This window comes from Dipodomys spectabilis, unplaced genomic scaffold, assembly GCF_019054845.1.
Source record: "Dipodomys spectabilis isolate Male_0828 unplaced genomic scaffold, ASM1905484v1 ptg000360l, whole genome shotgun sequence".
Classification (NCBI taxonomy): domain Eukaryota; kingdom Metazoa; phylum Chordata; class Mammalia; order Rodentia; family Heteromyidae; genus Dipodomys; species Dipodomys spectabilis.
In genome coordinates this window covers 2,150,547-2,169,688 of record NW_024871037.1, presented here as the reverse complement: position 1 = coordinate 2,169,688, position 19,142 = coordinate 2,150,547, and the positions used below count along the sequence as shown (strand labels likewise).

Here is a 19,142-nt window from a genome sequence, read left to right as displayed (position 1 = left end):
GGGCCCGCCCGGCCGGCACTTTTCCGGCCACCCCGCCCGCCCGCCCGCCGCCCTGCAGCGGCCGCGCCCCACCTGCTGCTCCCGGCTGGCCCTTCCTCCCCCACCCCCATCTTTCACCTCGATTCCTGGACCCTGACCCAGACTCCCGGCCGGGGGCGCCCCCCCCCCGCACCCCGAGGCAGCCGGCCCCGCCCGCGCAGTCCCCGGAAGCGCGCCCCGCCGCCTCCGATGCCCCTTCCCCCCCCCCCCCCCCCGCCCAGCCCGGCCTGGTGGAGCCCAGGCCGCCCTCCCACTCCCCCCAGCCCCCCCCCACGCTTCCTCTCTCACGGCCGCGCTCGGCTGGGCGGGGGCTCCGGGCCGGCCCCGGGGCCGCGCCGCCGAGTCGGCCGCTGGCTGGTGGGGAAGCGGCGCGTGGCTGTCGGGAGTTTGGGAATGGGAAAGAAACTCTGTGAACAACTCCATCTTGCCTCTTCCCACTTGGTGTGCAAACCACCCGGTCCCCGTTTTGTACCGGGCGGGCGCGGTGAGACGCTCCGGCTTCGATCCTGTTTATTTATTTTTTTAAGTGCAGTAATCTTGGGAGTTAAAAAGGTGATGATGTAGGTTAGGGGGTGTCTGATGGCGGGGTGCGGGCGAAGGTGTTTTCCGGCTTGAGAAAAAAAAAAGAAATGTTTAATTTGGGGTGACTTGAGAGCGGTTGCATCGAAAGCGGTACAGTTCTACTCGGGAGTTGCTGCCTTAAATTAGGAATCACTTAACCTAAGCCTGTCCCTTACTCATCGGATGCAGTTGTTCTTTTCATGGAATTGCACTGTTTGCAGCAGATCAGCTTGATGGGGGGGGGCATGCTCAGTTTCCACTGCTTCAGCGTTGATGCTACTTGAGTTTTCTCATAGTCATCATTTATCTTTTTTTTTTTTGTGACTTGTTCGTTTTTTTTTTTTATCTTTCGACTTCGTCTTTTGAAATAGGCATTCCTTGGCAGCTATGTAATCATATTTCTCTGTCAAATCTGAACGAGGGGGGGAAAACCCTCTATGCCCTAAAATGTATATCGGGAGAATTTTTCAGCCATTTAGTATCATGGGGATGATTGTCACCTTTAACATGGAAAGACTTGTGGACATATAGTTTCAAGCATTTTGACACAAGTTACGTTCTTTGGATTAAGAATACAAGACTAGCGCTTAAAAATTGGGTGACGGATTTTTTTTTTTTTTGCCAATTCTGGGCCTTGAACCAGGGCCTGGGCACTGTCCCTGAGCTTTATTTTGCTCAAGGCTAGCATTTCTACCACTGGAGCTACAGCACTATTTCCGGCTTTTTCTGTGTATGTGGTAGTGAGGAATTGAACCCAGGGCTTCAGGCATGGTAGGCAAGCACTCTACCACTAAGCCACATTCCCAGCCCTGTTGCAGGATTTCTTGATAAATGACTTTGAGATTCTCTTTACATATGTAGAGTAGTGATGGCTTTTGGGGAACAAAATAGATTGGATGTGTGTGTGTATGTGTGTGCGTGTGTGTATGTGTGTGTGCACACGTGTGCCAGTACTGGGGGGCCTTGAACAAAGGGTCTGTGCTTTGCCCCACTGGCTCTCTACCATTTGAACCACACTTCCATTTTGGTTTTTTTGCTGGTTAACTGGAAATAAGAGTCTTAGATTTATCTACCTGGGCTGGCTTTGAACATGATCCTCAGATCTGAGCTTCCTAAGTAGCTAAGGTTACAGATGTGAGTCACTGTTTTTGAGTCAGTACTTGAACTCAGGGCCTGGACATTGTCCTTGACCTTTTTTGTTTGTTCTTGGTTGGCACTCTACCTACCCCCTTGAACCACAGCTCTACTTGGGGCTTTTTGGTGGGTACTTGTGGAGTTTCACAGACTTTCTTCCCTTGGCTATCTTTGAACCAGGATCCTCAGAGCTCAGCCTTTTGAGTTGTTAGGGTTACAGGCATGAGCCATCTGGACCCAGCTTAGGATTGTTTTTGTTTTGTTTTAAATGCTGGGATTGAATCTAAAGCATAGTGCATGCTTAACAGGTAGGTGCTCTACCAATGAGCTACACTGCAGACCTGCAGCTTGTTTTGAGTCTAAATTAATGCTAGAGTTACAGCCTCTATTCAACTAAAAGTAGAGAACAGTAATATGTTTTCAACCAATTTCTTCACAGACCTAGACTTTTAGCCTCTAAACTTAGACCCAGGACTTGTAGGCCAATCCACTTTGTAGGTGTGAAAACCGGAGTCTCAGGGTAACTGAGGGGGACTAGAATTACTTTTTTTTTTTTTTGTCAGTCGTGGGACTTGAACTCTGGGCCTGGGCGCTGTCCCTCAGCTCTTCAGCTCAAGGCGAGCGCTCTACCACTTGAGCTACAGCGCCACTTCCGGTTTTCTGGTGGTTTATTGGAGATAGGAGTCTCACAGTCTTTCCTGCCCGGGCTGGCTTTGAACCGCGATCCTCAGATCTCAGCCTCCTGAGTAGCTAGGATTACAGGCGTGAGCCACCAGCGCCCGGCTCATTCTTGAATTCTTAACCTGCGCCCGGCACTTTTTTTTTTTTAAATAATAGTTTTAATGTGCCCCCTTAACCATTGCATTAGAGTCAGCTAAAATTTAAGGATTCTATACTCTAGTGTTTTCTCATTTTATTGAAGATTGGGCATGCTTTGGGAGAGAATCTGCAAAGTTCACTTGGCAAACATTTCACTTTTTTTTTTTTTTTGGTTGGTTGTGGGGCTTGAACTCTGGGCCTGGGCGCTGTCCCTGCACTCTTCAGCTCAAGGTGAGCAGTCTACCACTTGAACCACAGTGCCATCTCCAGCTTTTGAGTGGTTTATTGGAGATAAGAGTCTCACAGACTTTCCTGCCTGGGCTGGCTTTGAACCGTGATCCTCAGATCTCACCCTCCTGAGTGGCTAGAATTACAGGCATGAGCCACTAGTGCCTGGCTAGCATTTCACTTCTTTAGCTTTCGCAGTATACTTCTGTGCACCTGGATAGTCCTGATGTGGTTAGTGGAAGGAGATAAATGGATGCACAAGAGTCCCTTCCTAGTCTAGTTCTGGTTTAGGTATTTGGATCTTCTTGAGAGCCCAACTTCCAGAGGAAGGCACAGAATTCCTTTATCCCAAACCAATGTAATTAGGGCTGGCTAGCCTATTTGCAGGCAACTGTGAGCCCTTCTGGCTTTAGAGTGAAAAGTGCATATAGCAAGTGAACAGTTTGTCTGCCATGTGTATGGTTTTGTTGGAGTATTTTTGGTCTTGAATCCTTTCCTGTCATTAATTTCCTTTAAAAGTTTTTTTTTTTTTTGGGAGGGGGGTCTGGTTGTGGGGCTTGAACTCTGGGCCTGGGCGCTGTCCCTCAGCTCTTCAGCTCAAGGCTACCGCTCTACCACTTGAGCCACAGCACCACAGCGCCACTTCCGGCTTTTTTCTTATGTGGTACTGAGGAATGGAACCCAGGGCCTCATGCATTGCAAGGCAAGCACTCTACCACTGAGCCACCTTCCCAGCCCCCCTTTAAAAGTATTTTTTCTGGTCATTTTGGGGTGTAAGTTATGCGACTGAAAACAGGTAGATTTTGAGATGTTGTCTGTGGGCGGAATCTAGGTGGTGACCAGAGTCCTAAAGAAAAGCCTGTTGATCAGTGAGACAACAGATTGATACTTCAATTTGTAAGAGAAGTGATTTGGTTTGGTAGACTGTAGACTGCACATTTGGGTTTAATTTTATTAGTGATAATGATATACAGTATAGAATCACTGGATTTAAAAATTAAGAGAGGCAGCTAGGCACTTATGACTCCTGCCTATAATCCTAGCTACTCAGGAGGCTGAGATCTGAGGATTGTGGTTCAAAGCCAGCATGGATAGAAAAAGTCTCAGAGAGTCTTACCTCCAATTAAGCACAAGAAAATTGGAAGTAGCACTGGCTCAAAGTAGTAGAGAGTGCTAGCCAAAAAAAAGAAAAGAAAAAAAGCTCAAGGACAATGCCCAAGTCCTGAGTTCAAGCCTCACAACCAACAATGAAAATTGGAGAGGCTTGGTATGATGTCAGAATCCTGTAATTCCCAATACTGAGGAAATTAGGCAACAGGATTTAAGTTCAAGGTTAGCCTAGCTACAAATTGCGACACCTGACTTAAAAATTTCTGGGCCGGGCACTGGTGGTGCACACCTGTAATCATAGTTACTTAGGAGGCTGAGATCTGAGGATAATGGTTCAAAGCCAGCCTGGGCAATAAAGTCAGTGAGACTCTTTTATCTCCAATTAACCACCATAAAACCCGAAGTGGTGCTGTGGCTCAAGTGGTAGAGAGCTAGCCTTGAGCTGAAGAGCTGAGGGATAGTGCCCAGGCCCAGAGTTCAAGACCCGTGGCTGACAAAAAAAAAAAAAAAATCCTGGGCTGGGAATGTGGTTTAGTGGTAGAGTGCTTGCCTAGCATCCATGAAGCCCTGAGTTCGATTCCTTAGTACCATGTAAACAGAAAAGGCTGGAAGTGGTGCTGTGGCTCAAGTGGTAAAGTGCTGTCCTTAAGCAAAAGAAGTTCAGGGACAGTGCTCAAGCCCTGAGTTCAAGCCCCAGGACTGGCCAGGAAAAAAAAAAATTCTTGCCAGGCTCCGGTGGCTTGTGCCTGGAATCCTAGTTACTCAGGAGCTGAGATATGAGGATTGCAGTTCTAGGCCAACCGGAGCAGGAAAGATCACTAGACTCTAATCTCCAATAAACCACCAGAAAACCGGAAGTGGTACTGTGGCTCAAATGGTAGAACATGGCCTTGAGCAGAAGAGCTGAGGGACAGTGCCCAGACCCAGAGTTCAATCCCCGTGGCCAAAAAAAAAAAAAAAATTGCTAAATGTTTACCCTCTTATTTGTGTGTGTATGTGCTGGTTCTGGGGCTTTGACTGAGGCCCTGGTTACTGTCTTTTAAAAAAAAATTACTATATGGATGATATACAGAGGGGTTACAGTTACATAAGTCAGGTACTGAGTACATTACTTTTTGGACGTCACCCCTCTCCTCGCTCTCTCCAAGCTTTTCCCTCCTGTCCCCACACACAAATTATATACTTCATTTTCAACAGTGTCTAGTGAGTACCACTGTTGCATTTGTTCATCCTCTGAGCTTTTTTTTTTTTTGCTCAAGGTGGGTGCTCTACCACTTGAACCACAGCTCCACCTCCAACTTTTTGGTGGCTAACTGGAGATGAGTCTCATGGACTTTCCTGCCAGACTGCCTTCAAAATGTGATCCTTGGGTCTCAGCCACCTATGTAGCTAGGATTACAGAAGTGAGCCACTGGCATCTCGCTGATTTTACCCTCTTTATTAGCCTGTCCAGTGGAACTCAGTTTTCCTGAACCTATACAGTAATATGTATTTATTTAGTGATGTTGGAGATGAAGCCCATCCTAGGCAATTGCTAGGTAAATAACTTTTTAGCTCCTATATTTTAAACTTGAGTATTAAGTGTATGTGTCTTACTATTCTTTTTGGGGCGTGCTCACTGTTGAATATTTGTGGCGCTAATTACATTTTCAAGGCAGTTCAAAGTTAGTAATTGCTGCAGAGTTCCTATTTTAAATGTTTCTATTTTTCGTGTGTGTGTGTGTGTGTGTGTGTGTGTGTGTGTGTGTGTGTGTGTGTGTGTTGGTGTGTGTTGGTGTGTTGGTCCTGGGGCTTGAATTCAGGTCGTGAGCTCTGTCCCTAAACTTCCTTTTGCTCAAGACTAGAACTCTTCCACTTGAGCCACAGCACCACTTATGGCTTTTTCTGAGTTTACTAGAGATTAGAGTCTCATGTACTTTCTTACCCAGGCTGGATTCAAACCGTGATCTTCAGATCTCAGCTTCCTATATAGCTAGGAGTATAGGTATGAGCCACCAGCATCTGGCTTCAAGTGACTCATTTTGGATCTTTGGTGCTGTTGTATTAAGTGAAGGTCTTATGTGCTCATAATTATTGTAGTCATGTGAATCATTCTAGATGTTGGTCTCAGTTTATTGGTGCTTGCTCCAAGTGCTGGTAATGTATTTAGTTTTTAACTGACTTTTTTTTTTTTGTGGTGGTGGTGGTACTGGGCTTTGAACTCAGGGCCTCATGCTTGCTAAGCAAGTGCTGTACTGCAGAGTTGCACCTCCAGTCCTTCTCTCTCTCTCTCTCTCTCTCTCTCTCTCTCTCTCTCTCTCTCTGTTGGTTATGGGGCTTGAACTCTGGGCCTGAATGCTGTCCCTCAGCTCTTCAGCTCAAGGCAAGGGGCTCTACCACTTTGAGCCATGGCAACACTTCTGGTTTTCTGAGTAGTTTATTGGAGATAGGGGTCTTGTGGACTTTGCTGTCCAGGCTGGCTTTGAACCACGATCTTCAGATCTCAAACTCCTGAGTAGCTAGTATTACAGGTGTGAGCCACCAGTGCCTGGCTTTTTTTTTTTTTTTTTTTTTGGCCAGTCCTGGGGCTTGAACTCAGGGCCTGGACACTGCCCCTGAGCTGCTTTTGCTCAAGGCTAGCACTCTACCACTTGAACCATAGCACCACTTCCTGCTTTTTCTGTGTATGTGGTACTGAAGAATTGAACCCAGGGCTTCATGCATGCTAGGCAAGCACTCTACCACTGAGCCACAATCCTAGCCCTCCAGTCCTTTCTTAAACTGATATTTTTTTTTTCCTGGTACTGGACCTTTAACTCTGGTCCTAGGTACTTTCCCTAAGCTCCTTTTTGGTCTAGGCTAGTGCTCTACCACTTGAGCAATAGCTGCACTTCTGGCTTTTGGTGGTTAAATGGAGATAAGAGTCTCACAGGCCTTCCTGTGAGACTCGAAGCAAAATCCTTAGATCTCAGCCTCCTGAGTAGCTAAGATTTGCTTTCAGATAAGGTCAGACTCTTTGCCTAGACCTGTGTGAACTGTGGTCTGCTGGGATTACAAGTGAGTACCACCACATACCCAGATTCTTCATTCAAGTGGAGTGTCAAGCACTTTACTGCCTTGCCTCCTCATCTCAACCTCCATCTAGGTGGGATGACAGGTGCATGCCACTGTGCCCAGCTGAAGGTTTCACTGTTACTGTTTCTTCTTTGCTGGCTAGCCTGGCATCAAACTAGAGTTCCTCACAATGGCTTCCTAAGTAGGAAAACAGGCATGAGCCACGGGCATTCAGTAGTGGGGTTTGAACTCAGGTCCTTATACTCTTTTTTTTGTCAGTCATGGGGCTTGAACTCGGCCTGAGTGCTGTCCCTGAGCTCTTCAGCTCAAGGTAAGCGCTCTACCCACTTGAGCCACAACACCACTTCCAGTTTTCTGGTGGTTAATTGGAGCTAAGAGTCTCAGTAGTCTTTCCTGCCCAGGCTGGCTTTGAATGTGATCCTCATTCTCAGCCTTCTGAGTAGGTAGGATTATAGGTGTGAGCCACTGGCGCCTGGCTGGCCTCCTACTCTTGCTTGGCTTTTTTGCTCATGGATGGCACTCTGCCATTTGAGTAGCCATACTTCCACCTCCTGGTTTTTGCTGGCTAATGGATACTAATCTTGAGGTTTTTGTCTACCTGGCCCGTCTTCAAACCTAAGTTGTCAGATCTCAGCTTGCTGGTAAGCAAGAATTATAGTTTATGAGCCAGTACCTTGCTCCATTGTTTTGTTTTGCTTGTTTGTTTTGTTTTGTTTTGTTCATGGGAGGAAGTCTGAGCGACTCATATCCAGTTATCACCAAAAAAGAAGTGGAACCATGGCTTTAAGTGGCAGACCATCAGCCTTGGTTGAAAAAGCTAAGGGACAGTGCCTAGCTCCTGTGTTCAAGTTCCAGTACCGGCACACACAGACAAAAAGAATCTCCAAAAGGGATGGGAGGTGGTTTAAAGGATAGGAGATAGGATGTAGCTCAGGGGGTAGATCACTTTTGTAGTATTTACAAGGCTCTGGATTTGGCCAGAACTAAAAGTTAAATAAAAATTTAAAAACTGAACGTAAGCCGAGCCTGTGGACGCAGGGCTATAATTTCAGTTCCAAGACAAATGACAGGCTGTGAGTTTGAGGCCAGCCTGGGCTATGCAGTGAAATCCTGTCCGAAAATAAGTAAATAACAAACATAATTGGATAAAAACAAGTCATTGAAATGTAGTTGGATAATCTTGGAAATGTTTACTGAAGTCGTTGTGATGAGATACAAGTTATCAATAAAGTTGTCTAGCTTTGCTTTTTTTTTTGGGCAATACTAGAGTTTGAACTTGGGGCTTTTTGTCCTCTACAGGTGGTGCTATACCACTTGAGCTAGAGATAAGAGTCTTGTCTTCCCGGGCTGGGAAGGTGGCTCAGTGGTTAAAGCGCTTGCCTTGCATGCCTGAGGCCCTGGGTTCGATTCCTCAGCACCACATAAGCAAAAACAAAAAAGCCAGAAGTGGCGCTGTGGCTCAAGTGGTAGAGCGCTAGCCTTGAGCTGAAGAGCTGAGGGACAATGCCCAGGCCCAGAGTTCAGCTGAAGAGCTGAGGGACAATGCCCAGGCCCAGAGTTCAGGCTCCATGACTGGACAAAAAAAAAAGAAAAAAAGAGTCTTGTCTTCCCAGGCTATCTTTGAACCTTTACCCCTAGTAGCCTCCTAAGTAGTTAGGATTATGGGCATGAGCCACCAGCGCCTATTTTTGAGTTTTATAATAAAGTGTTGGTGCAGTTTATGTAACTAATTTATTTTACTTTAAGAAGGGCAATATTATCATGCCTACAATTTTAGCTACTTAGCAGGCTGAGATCTAAGAATTGCAGTTTGAAGCCAGCTCAAAGTCTGAAATTCTTTATTGCAAATTAACCAAGAAAGGCCTGGAAGTGGAGCTGTGGCTCATGAGTCCCAGCCTTAAGCAAAAAAGCCAAGCTAGAGCACCAGGCCTTGAGTTCAAGCCCCAGTGGCAGGATGAAAAAAGAAAAAGGACGCATTATAAGCTGTACAACTGTAGTTCATTCTTGGTAATTGAGAGGTTGAAATCTGAAGGATCAAAGTTTAAAGCTAGCCACTACAGAAAAGTCAATGATATCCCTTCTCCACAGAAGGAAGTATGGCATGGTACCTCTTATCTGCAACTCCATCAGCGCTCAGAAGCCTAAAGTAGGCAGACTGTGACTCAGGCATGCCTCACCTAGAAGCAGGGTCCTTCTGAAAAATAACCAGCAAAAAGTCAGGGCTAGAGGAATGGCTTAAGGACTAGAGCACCTGCATAGCAAGCAGGAATTCCTGTGTTAAACCTCATTACCATCAATGAAAGTTAGGAGGGAGTGTGTGTGCACCATTGCAGTATTTGGAAATTTTAATTATGTGGAATTCATTTAAGGGTCAATATAATAGTTTGGTTGTCTACATTTGTGTTGAGTGAAAGAGGCTAAGGTTTGAATAAGTGAATAATAGGTAATTCTCTGTTTCTTTTATTTTGTAGCCTTTTACCTGAGAAGTTCAAGGTACTTTGTTAAACTTCTGTCACATAAAGTGTACATTTTGCAGCACATATATAAGGTATGTTGTAAATAAGTCTATTTCCCTTTCTTATGGAAGAGAGATCATTATTAGTGTAAATTTTGGGGGCGTGTGGGCACATCACAAATGTTAATGATTCTCTTACTGGACAGTCTTGACAGTAGATTTGTGTCAGGGCTAGGGATTGAACCCAAGGCTTTTCCAATGCTAAGAACCCATTTTCCCACTGAGCCATTTCCCAAGCTATTTGTGTGTGTGTGTGTGTGTGTGTGTGTGTGTGTGTGTGCGCGCACATGTGTGCTTGTCCTGCGGTTTGAACTCAGAGCCTAAGCTATGTTCCTGAGCACACTCTACCACTTGAGCCACAGCTCCACTCTGGGCTGGCTTCAAACCTTGGTCTTAGATCTCAGTCTCCTGAGGGCCATAGGTGCCCAACCCTTCATTTCTACCCATAAATCATTTAAGTGAAAAATAAAGCATTTGAACATGGCCAAGAAATGGAAATGGGAATTTTTTAATATAAATTAAAATTTTAATTAAAATACTGATTAAAACATAGTCTTTAGTGCTTGGTGCTTTGCAGGGAGGCTGTGCCAGTGACTTTTGGAGATTGAATACAGCCAACATTCTGTCTCTTACTTTCAGACTTCGAGCAATGATTATGCTCCCTGACTTGTTTTCTTGCTATTTTTGTATTTTAACTTATAGCTATCAACATAGTCTTTGGCTTCCTCACTGCCCAAGAATAATTTAGAAAGCTGGGTGAAAGTGGCTCATGCCTATAATCCTGGCTACTCGGAGGGTGGCTGAGATCTGAGGATCACAGTTCGAAGCCAGCCTGGACAGAAGAGTTCATGACATTCTTATCTCCAACTAACCATCAGAAAACCAGAAGTGGTGCTGTAGCTCAAAGTGGTAGAGTGCTAGCACTGAGTTCTAGCTCTATGACTGACAGAAAAGAGGGGTTGGGAATGTAGCTCAGTGGTAGAGTGCTTGCCTAGCATGCATGGAGCTCTGGGTTTGATTCTTAAGTACCACATACACAGAAAAAGCCAGAAGTAGTTCTGTGGCTCCAGTGGTAGAGTGCTAGCCTTGAGCAAAAGAAGCTCAGGGACAGTGCCCAGGCCCTGAGTTCAAGCCCCAGGATTGACAAAAAAAAAAGAATTTCGATACGAGAGAAGTCTAATTTAAGGATGTTGAAGAGGGTTTTCATATGTATTTCCTTTAAAAGATGGAGTTGAATTTCTTTACTGGTAAATCACAACTTTTGCTTATTCAGAAAACATTAAGCGGACCTGGGAATGTGGCTTAGTGGTAGGCATGATGCCCTGGGTTCAATTCCTCAGCACCACATAAACAGAAACAGCCAGAAGTGGTGCTATGGCTCAAGGAGTAGAGTGCTAGCCTTGAACAAGAGCCCTGAGTTCAAGCTCCAGAAGTGCTAGAGGGGGGGGGAAAAACAGGAAAAATCTATCATCTGACATTACTTGCTTAGTATGGACATTACAAGATGAATTAAATTTAGTGAAGCCGTTATTTTGCAGAAGGAAAAAAGTTGAGTAAACTAATTCTACCTTAAATTACCTTTCAGTCTAGGAGGAGACCTGTTTAAGTATAATGAAGTGTTACATTTGTGAGGATATTTACAAAGGAGGTTGTGGAAAGAGGAAGTAGAACATGTAGTGGAGATTAGAAAATGCTTTCTGGAGAAGTGGCATTCTGTCATCTTGAAAGGTAAATACTTGCGAAAGAGAAAGGAAGGTGACAAGTATGATGTAGTCCTATAATCCCAATTATTTGGGTTTATTGGTGGAAGCCAGCCCTAGCAAAAAATTAACTAGATCCTGTCTGAAAAACAAAATAAAAACTGTCTGGATACACAGCTTAAGTGAAATTCTGTCTTAAGTTCCCATTGCCACAAGAGTAAAAGTGGGTGGTGTCAGCTTCCTAAGCAGAAGGAAGATGTTTAGCAAATCAGACCATACTACTGCTTTCTTAGAACACTGCACTGTGTGGTACAAATGGTGATGGCTTTTTTTTTTTTTTTTAATAGGTGGTAGGGCTTGAACTCAGGGCCTAGGTGCTGTCGCTGAGTTCTTTTGCTCAAGGCTAGTGCTGCCACTTTGAGCCACAGCTCCCCTTCTAGTTTTCTGGTGGCTAATTGGAGATAAGAATCTCAACGACTTTTCCTGCCTGGCTGGCTTTGAACTGCAGTCCTCAGCTCAGCCTCCTGAATAGCTAGGATTATAGGCATGAGCCACTAACACCAAGCCTAAGTGAGGCCTTTTACATAAGATTATCTAGAGTCCTAGAAATGAGTTACAATTTCAGAGAAGCTAGTTGGGAAATGGTGCTTCTGAAGAAGACGCATCAGCTTGCACATAATCTTGTGATTTGGATTAAATTTTTAAACGTTGATCTTTGAATGGATTTTTCTGTTCAACCATCTTTCGTCTAACATATGGTGCTCTAGTTTATTACATTAGTTTAATTGTTTTGTAAAGACCACTTCATAGGTTGGTTGTATATTATTTATGAATATTAGTGGGTGCTAGATAAATCTTATTATTGAAATGCCACCATTTGAAACACCTTTCTGCTTGGCTTTGATTTGTTGAACTGTTAGGCACTTTTTCTCTCTTCTTCATTAAATAAGCTCTTCTTTTTTTTAATTTAAAAAATTTTTTTTAAACTGTATTTTTTTTTTTTGTCTTTTTTTTTTTTTTTTTTTTTTTTTGGTACTGGGGATCCAACCCAGGATGTTGCACTTGCTGTTAGGCAAGCGCTTTGCCACTGAGCTACATCCCAGCCCACGCTCTTCTTTTTGACCCCCATTTTTACCTTGGGCAAATTAAATGTCTCATTAATAAGCATGATTCTTTGTTGTTGTTCTTGTTTTTTAGTCCTGGGGCTTGAACTCTGTGTCCCTCAGTTCTTCAGCTCAAGGGTAGCTCTCTACCACTTGAGCCACATTGCCACTTCCTGTTTTCTGGTGGTTAATTGGAGATAAGAATCACAAGGACTTTCCTGCCCTGCCTGGCTTTGAACCATTGATCCTCAGCTCTCAGCCTCCTGAGTAGCTATAGGATTATGCGCATGGCTTTTTTTTTTTTTTTGGTTGTGGGGCTCAGACTCTGAGTTTGGGTGGTGTCATTGAGCCTCTCTGTTCAAGGTTAGCGCTCTATCACTTGAGCGCCAGAGTGCCACTTCCAGTTTTTGGGTGGTTCATTGGAGATAAGAGTCTCACAGGGACTTTTCTGCCCAGGCTGGCTTCAAAGTGCAAACCTCAGATCTCAGCCTCCCAAGAAGCTAGGATTACAGGCATGAGCCAATAGTGGCCAATGAATTAAGAGGTCTTGAGGGTGTGTTGGACAGACTCTGTTGCCAAGGAACCCCAGGGGCTGAATAACTCAGTGTCTCCTGATCAGCTCTTTAATCTCTTGCAGTTATGACCTATAACTCAAGGGCCTGAGCTCTTCAGCTCAAGGTGAGTGCTCTACTACTTATGCCACAGCACTACTTCTGGTTTTCTGGTGGTTTATTGGAGATAAGAGTGTCACGGACTTGCCTGTCCAGGCTGGCTTTGAACCATATCCTTAGATCTCAGCCTCCTGAGCAGCTAGAATTACAGGCACCTGGCTTCCCCTGCTTATTCTTACAAGAATTAAACCTTAGGGACTTGTATATGCCTTCCACTGTTACATCTCAGTTCCTAAAACTTTTCTTTAGTTTCTATAATGTCATTATTAAGATTTGTAACTATTTTCTTTGAATCCCAAGAGCAAAATTAAGCCATCTAATTTTTCTGGCTCTTGTTATATGCTCACTGGTTCATATTGACTGGTATTTCATGTAAATTATCCACTAAATCCTGACATGCACTGTCAGGCTAATTTTCTCTTAGTCTGTGGACATTATAGATAGATAGGGACCTACCAACAAGAAGAGGAAGCCCACTTTTTTTGTGTATGAAATTGATTACCTCTGTCTTCTAAATAGTTATGCATACTTGGCCTACTAATCAATAATAGTAGTTTACGCCATTACTGTTTTTCTGTATTACTTTTATGTACTCTAAAAGTGATAACCTGGAAGTGGCGCTGTGGCTCAAGTGGTAGAGTGCTCGCCTTGAGCTGAAGAGCTGAGGGACAGTGCCCACGCCCAGAGTTCAAGACTCAACCACCACCAACAAAAAAATAAATAAGTAAATAAAAAATGATTACCTTTGGAATTCTAAGAACTCTTCTTGAAGCAGCAGTTAAGTACCATGACCCTTTTTTTTTGGGGGGGGGGTCTGGTAGTGGGGCCTGAACTCTGGGCCTGGGCATTGTCCCTCAGCTCTTCATCTCAAGGCTAGCACTCTACCACTTCAGTCACAGCGCCACTTCCCGCTTTCTTCTTTTTGCTTATGTGGTGCTGAGGAATTGTACCCAGGGCCTCTTGCATGCAAGGCAAGTACTGAGCCACCTTCCCAATCCCCCCCCCCCTTTTTAAAATAAGTTTTTTATTGTGAAAATACAATTACATGAGCAAGGTAATGAATACATTTCTTTCTTTTTTTTTGGTTGGTTGGGGGGGAGGGGTTTGAACTCTGGGCCTGGGCACTGTCCCTCAGCTCTTCAGCTCAAGAGTGCTCTACCACTGGAGCCACAGCGCCACTTCCAGTTTTCTAGTGTTTTATTGGAGATAAGAATCTCAAGGACTTCCCTGTCTGGGCTGGCTTTGAACTGTGATCCTCAGATCTCAGCCTCCTGAGTAGCTAAGATTACAGGCATGAGGAAGCAACAAGCATTGTTGCTTCCTCCTTTTTTCCCCCCTACCATCCCTTCCTTCCCACCTCCACAACTACACTTCCCCCTCCCCCCCACATGACCCTTTTCATTAGAGGAAGTTGTCTATTAAAGACATGGGACTGGAAATAGATACTGTCACTCAACAGTCCTTTTTGGAATAAATCTTTCCAGGACAGGCTGAGGAGCAAGGCAAAATAAAACTAGTCATGTTCCTTTTAGCAAGGTGTACAAAATCCTTAACTGAGTTTGCTGGATCTAAGGTGTATATTGAGGGCTGGGAAGGTGGCTCAGCGGTAGAGTGATTGCCTCGCATGCATGAGGCCCTGGGTTCGATTCCTCAGCACCACATAAAGAGAAAAAGCCAGAAATGGTGCTGTAGCTCAAGTGGTAGAGCACTAGCCTTGCGCTGAAGAGCTGAGGGACAGTGTCCAGGCCCAGAGTTCAGGCCCCACCACAGACCCAAAAAAAAAAAAAAAGGTGTATATTGAGCTCTAATCAGCCTCCAGTACAGGGACTTGAATTCAGGCCTTGATTTCTCACTCAGTTGTTTGTTTGTTTTTGCCATAGCTGGCACTCTACCACTTGAGTCAGATCTCCATTTTTTACTTTTGCTAGCTAATTGAAGAGTCTTGAGGTTTGTCTGCCCAAACAAACTTCAGTTCTCAAATATGAGCCTCTTGAGTAGCTAGGATTACAGTTGTGACCACTAGTGCCTGGTTTTAATTTTTGTTTTTAATAGGGTCTCACTATGTATCCCTAGCTAAACTTGAACTTTTGATCATTGGCATTAAAAGATGGGACCATGCCTACTTTCTATAGATTTACCTATTATGGATAATTTCTATAATAAGGTATGTGATCCTTCGTGATCGGATTCCTGTAGTGGTTCCAAGGTTCATCCATGTTGGAGTATGTATTGGTCAGTCTTCATTTTGGGTCCTTTTCTTGTTGCGTCAGATTCCACTGTATAGCTGTACCACATGCTAAATACTTGGTTTAGACAAGATTATTTTGTCAGTCGAAAGCTAGTAAGGAATTAAAAATAGGGTGTATTGCTGGAAGTGTAGCTTGAGTGGTAGAACACCTGCCTAGCAAGTGCAAGATCCTAAGTTCAGACCCTGTTACCACCAAAGAAAAGGGGGGGAACATGTTAATTTAATCACGGGTGCCTTAAAATACCTTTTTTTGGTCAAGTGAGCCGTTATTTTAAGTTCCAATCCAATTTAAGCTCTTAAAAAACTAGGTTAAATGAAAAGCTTCAGTGAATAGCTCAAGGCCTTCAGGAAGCTGTTCAGACAAATGTGAGTCAACATCATAGTCATACAAACATGAGGAAATCACCATAGACGGCTGTGTGCCATGGAGAGAACTGCACATTAATGTGTGGTTGTGGTTTAGCCACTTGAACATCTGAGCAACATCTGATAGACCACTCCTATGCTATACAGCCAGATAAGCTAAGCCCGAAGCAGTACATATCGGCTGTACAGTCGCCTTGGGGATCAATTAAACTTGCAAAAAGAAATGTAAAATTGCTGGTTACCACTTAGTTTTGTTTTTGATTTTTGGTGGGTCATGGGGATTGAACTCTGGGCCTAGACTCTGTCCCTCAATTCTTCAGCTCAAGGAGAACGCTCTACTATTTGAGCCACAGTGCCACGTCCAGTTTGTTGGTGGTTTTGGAGATAAGTGTCTCATGGACTTTGCTGCCTGGGCTGGCTTTGAACTCCGATCCTCAGATCTCAGCCTCCTGAAGAGCTAGGACTACAGGCGTGAGCCACTGGTGCCCGGCACCACTTAATTTTTCTCATAGCAGAGCTTCATGAAGCTCAGAACGCTACATATAGCCCTTGCTGGGCATTATTTGTCAGCCCCTCTCCCCAAGTAAACAGACTTAAAACACTAATGTTGATGACTTCATAGCTACTCAGGCATATTTGACATTTTCCTGATATGTAAATGAGTTTCTTTTTTTTTTTTTTTTTTTTTGGCCAGTCCTGGGGCTTGAACTCAGGACCTACATACTGTCTCTGAGCCTCTTTTGCTCAAGGCTAGCACTCTAGCACTTGAGTCACAGCACCACTTCTGGCCTTCTCTGTGTATGGTACTGAGGAATCGAAAGTAGGGCTTCATGAATGCTAGGCAAGCACTCCACCACTAAGCCACATTCTCAGCCCTGTAAATGAATTTTTAAAAAGAATATATATAATCTTGCCCATGTAATCGGAACCCCTCTATACGGTATTTTCACAAAAAAGTGTGTGTGTGTGTGTGTGTAGACATAAAAGTGTAGAATGTAATTGAAACATAGGTGTTGTTTTTTTCCTTTTGTATGTGAGAATCCTGGGGATTGAACTCAGTGCCCAAATGCTGTCCAGAACTTTTTTGCTCAAGGTTAATGCTCTACCACTTGAGCCACAGGTTTTGGGTTTTTTTTTTTTTCTGCATAATTGGAGATAAGAGTCTCACAGGTTTTCCTGCCCAGGTTGTCTTGGAACCATGATGCTCAGATCTCAGTAACTAAGATTACAGGCAAGAGCCCTGTGCCTAGCTTGTAACATATATTTTAAAAAATGTGTATCCTCTGGGATAGAGTTTTAGCTTAGCAATAGAGAACTTTAATAGTATGTGCAAGGCTCAAACTACAAAAAAAAAAATCCCTACCCATATTGTCACAAAGAGATAATTAGAATATTCTAAACAAATACTTTTTTGGGGGTGCTGGGAAGGTGGCTCAGTGGTAGAGTGCTTGCCTCCCATGCATGAGGCCCTGGGTTTGATTCCTCAGCACCACATATGCAGAAAAAAGCCCGAAGTGGCACTAAAGTGGTAGGGCCCCCTTGAGCTGAAAAGCTGAGGAACAGCGCCTAAGCCCAGAGTTCAAACCCCACAACTGGCAAAAAAAAAGAGAGAGACAAATACTTTTTTTTAATGGTTTTTATTTTTTATTTTACTTTTTTTGGTCAGTCGTGGGGCCTGACCTCTGGGCACTGCCCCTCAGATCTTCAGCACAAGGCTAACACTCTGTCACTAGAGCCTCTTACAGCTTTTTCTCTTTATGTGGTACTAAGGAGTCGAACAAAGGGCATAATGCATGCAAGGCATGCACTCTACCACTGAGCCACCTTCCCAGCCCCTTTTTGTAGTTTTTAAATTTTATTCTATCAAATATATCAAAAACTCAGATTTATGAACTTCAGGGGGGAGAGAGAGTGTGTGAGTGTGTGTGTGTGTGTGGGTTGATTTTTAGACTGTCTTGGGTTGGGGATGTTAGGTCAGTGGTAGACTGCATCCCTACTCTGAGCAAGGCCATCAATCAGCAAACTGAATTTGATCCCAGCATACTCTTTTTCACATACATGTGGGGGGAAGGAGAACAAAAGAACAGGAGCAGGGAGGAGTTAACAAACTGCTCCTAAAATTCACAGAAACCCAAAGGATACAGAACAGGCAAAATAGTCTTGAAAAAGAACAAATTGGAGGATACACACCTCCTGATTTCAAAACTTGTGTTACAAAGTGACAGTATTGAGTCAGTGTGGTACTGATAGGAGACCAATGGAACAGAACTGAGAATCCCAGAATAAGCCCTTCACATTGAGAGTCAATTGATTTCCAACAAGAGTGTTAAGAAGGGTCAGTGGAGCATAGTCCTTTTTTTGGGGGGGGGGGGGGGGAGGTGGGTTGTGGGGCTTGAACTCTGGGCTTGGGTGCTGTCACTGCATTCTTCAGCTCAAGGCAAGCACTCTATCACTTGAGCCACAGCGCCACTTCCGGTTTTCTAGTAGTTTATTGGAGATACGAGTTTCACAGACTTTCCTGCCCAGGCTGGCTTTGAACCGTGATCCTCAGATCTCAGCCTCTTGAGTAGCTAGAATTATAGGCATGAGCCACTGGCACCTGGCTGAGCATAGTCTTTTGAGAAAGTGCTGAGTGGCTAGATTTCAACATGTTTTAAAAAAAAGTTAATCCACTACTTAATATATATAAAAATTAACTAAGCTGGGCACTGATGGCTCATCTCTAATCTTAACTACTGAGGAGGCGGAGTTCTGAGACTGAAGTTCAAAGCCAGGTCAGGCAGGAACATCCTTATGATTCTAGCTCCAGTTAACCAGCAAAAACAAAACAAAAATTAGAATGGAAGTATGGCTCAAGTAATACAGTACCAGCCATTAGCAGAAAAAGCTGAGCAAGAGAGTGGGGCCCTGAGTTCAAGCTGTGGTTAGGGCACCAAAAAAGGAAAATTATAAAGTGAAGCATTAGAGGGAGAGCAAGCTCCATATCCAAGACAAGTCTGCCTTACTCACTTTCTTTTCTTTTTTTTTGCCAGTCATGGGGCCTGAACTCTGGGTCTGGGCGCTGTCCCTCAGCTCTTCAGCTCAAGGCTAGCGCTCTACCACTGGAGCCACAGTGCCACTTCCGGCCTTTTCTGTTTATGTGGTGCTGAGGAATCGAACCCAGGGCCTCATGCTTGTAAGGCATGCACTCTACCGCTGAGCTACCTTCTCAGCCCCATACTTTCATTGTAAGGTTGGCTGCGAGATGACTTGTCTCTGATCTTGCATGTGCTCTAAGGTTCTTGACTTTGTAGATCAAAGCAATGGACCAGTCTTGACATACTTGCTTTATGCTGCCACTCAATGAAATGTCAGCTGTAAGAGAAGACATTGTTCTTATGTCACTGCATTGTTGTTTCTAGCAGCAATTTACAATATAATGGTATTTTCCTATTTGCAAAGCCAACCACAGTACAGTGACGGTAGGATGTATGGCACAGATGGTCCAATGTTTCCTGACTTTATGAAAGTGTGATAGTAACTGTGTATCAGCTTTGGAATTATTTTTTCTTTTTTTGGCCAGTCCTGGGGCTTGAACTCAGGGCCTGGGCACTG

The 19,142-nt window shown here is 44.2% G+C and overlaps 1 protein-coding gene across 2 annotated transcripts in view; it reads left to right on the top strand.

The window, feature by feature from the left end:
- Rhoa (ras homolog family member A) overlaps positions 1 to 19,142 on the top strand; it is a 33,638-nt gene that overhangs the window by 224 nt on the left and 14,272 nt on the right. The window contains exon 2 of one of the 2 annotated variants that reach the window (XM_042666035.1): positions 9,417 to 9,493. The exons of the other annotated variant lie outside the window; for it this stretch is intronic. The gene's annotated coding sequence lies outside the window, so the exon portion shown is untranslated. The remainder of the gene's footprint in view (positions 1 to 9,416; positions 9,494 to 19,142) is intronic. 2 annotated transcript variants of the gene reach the window in all.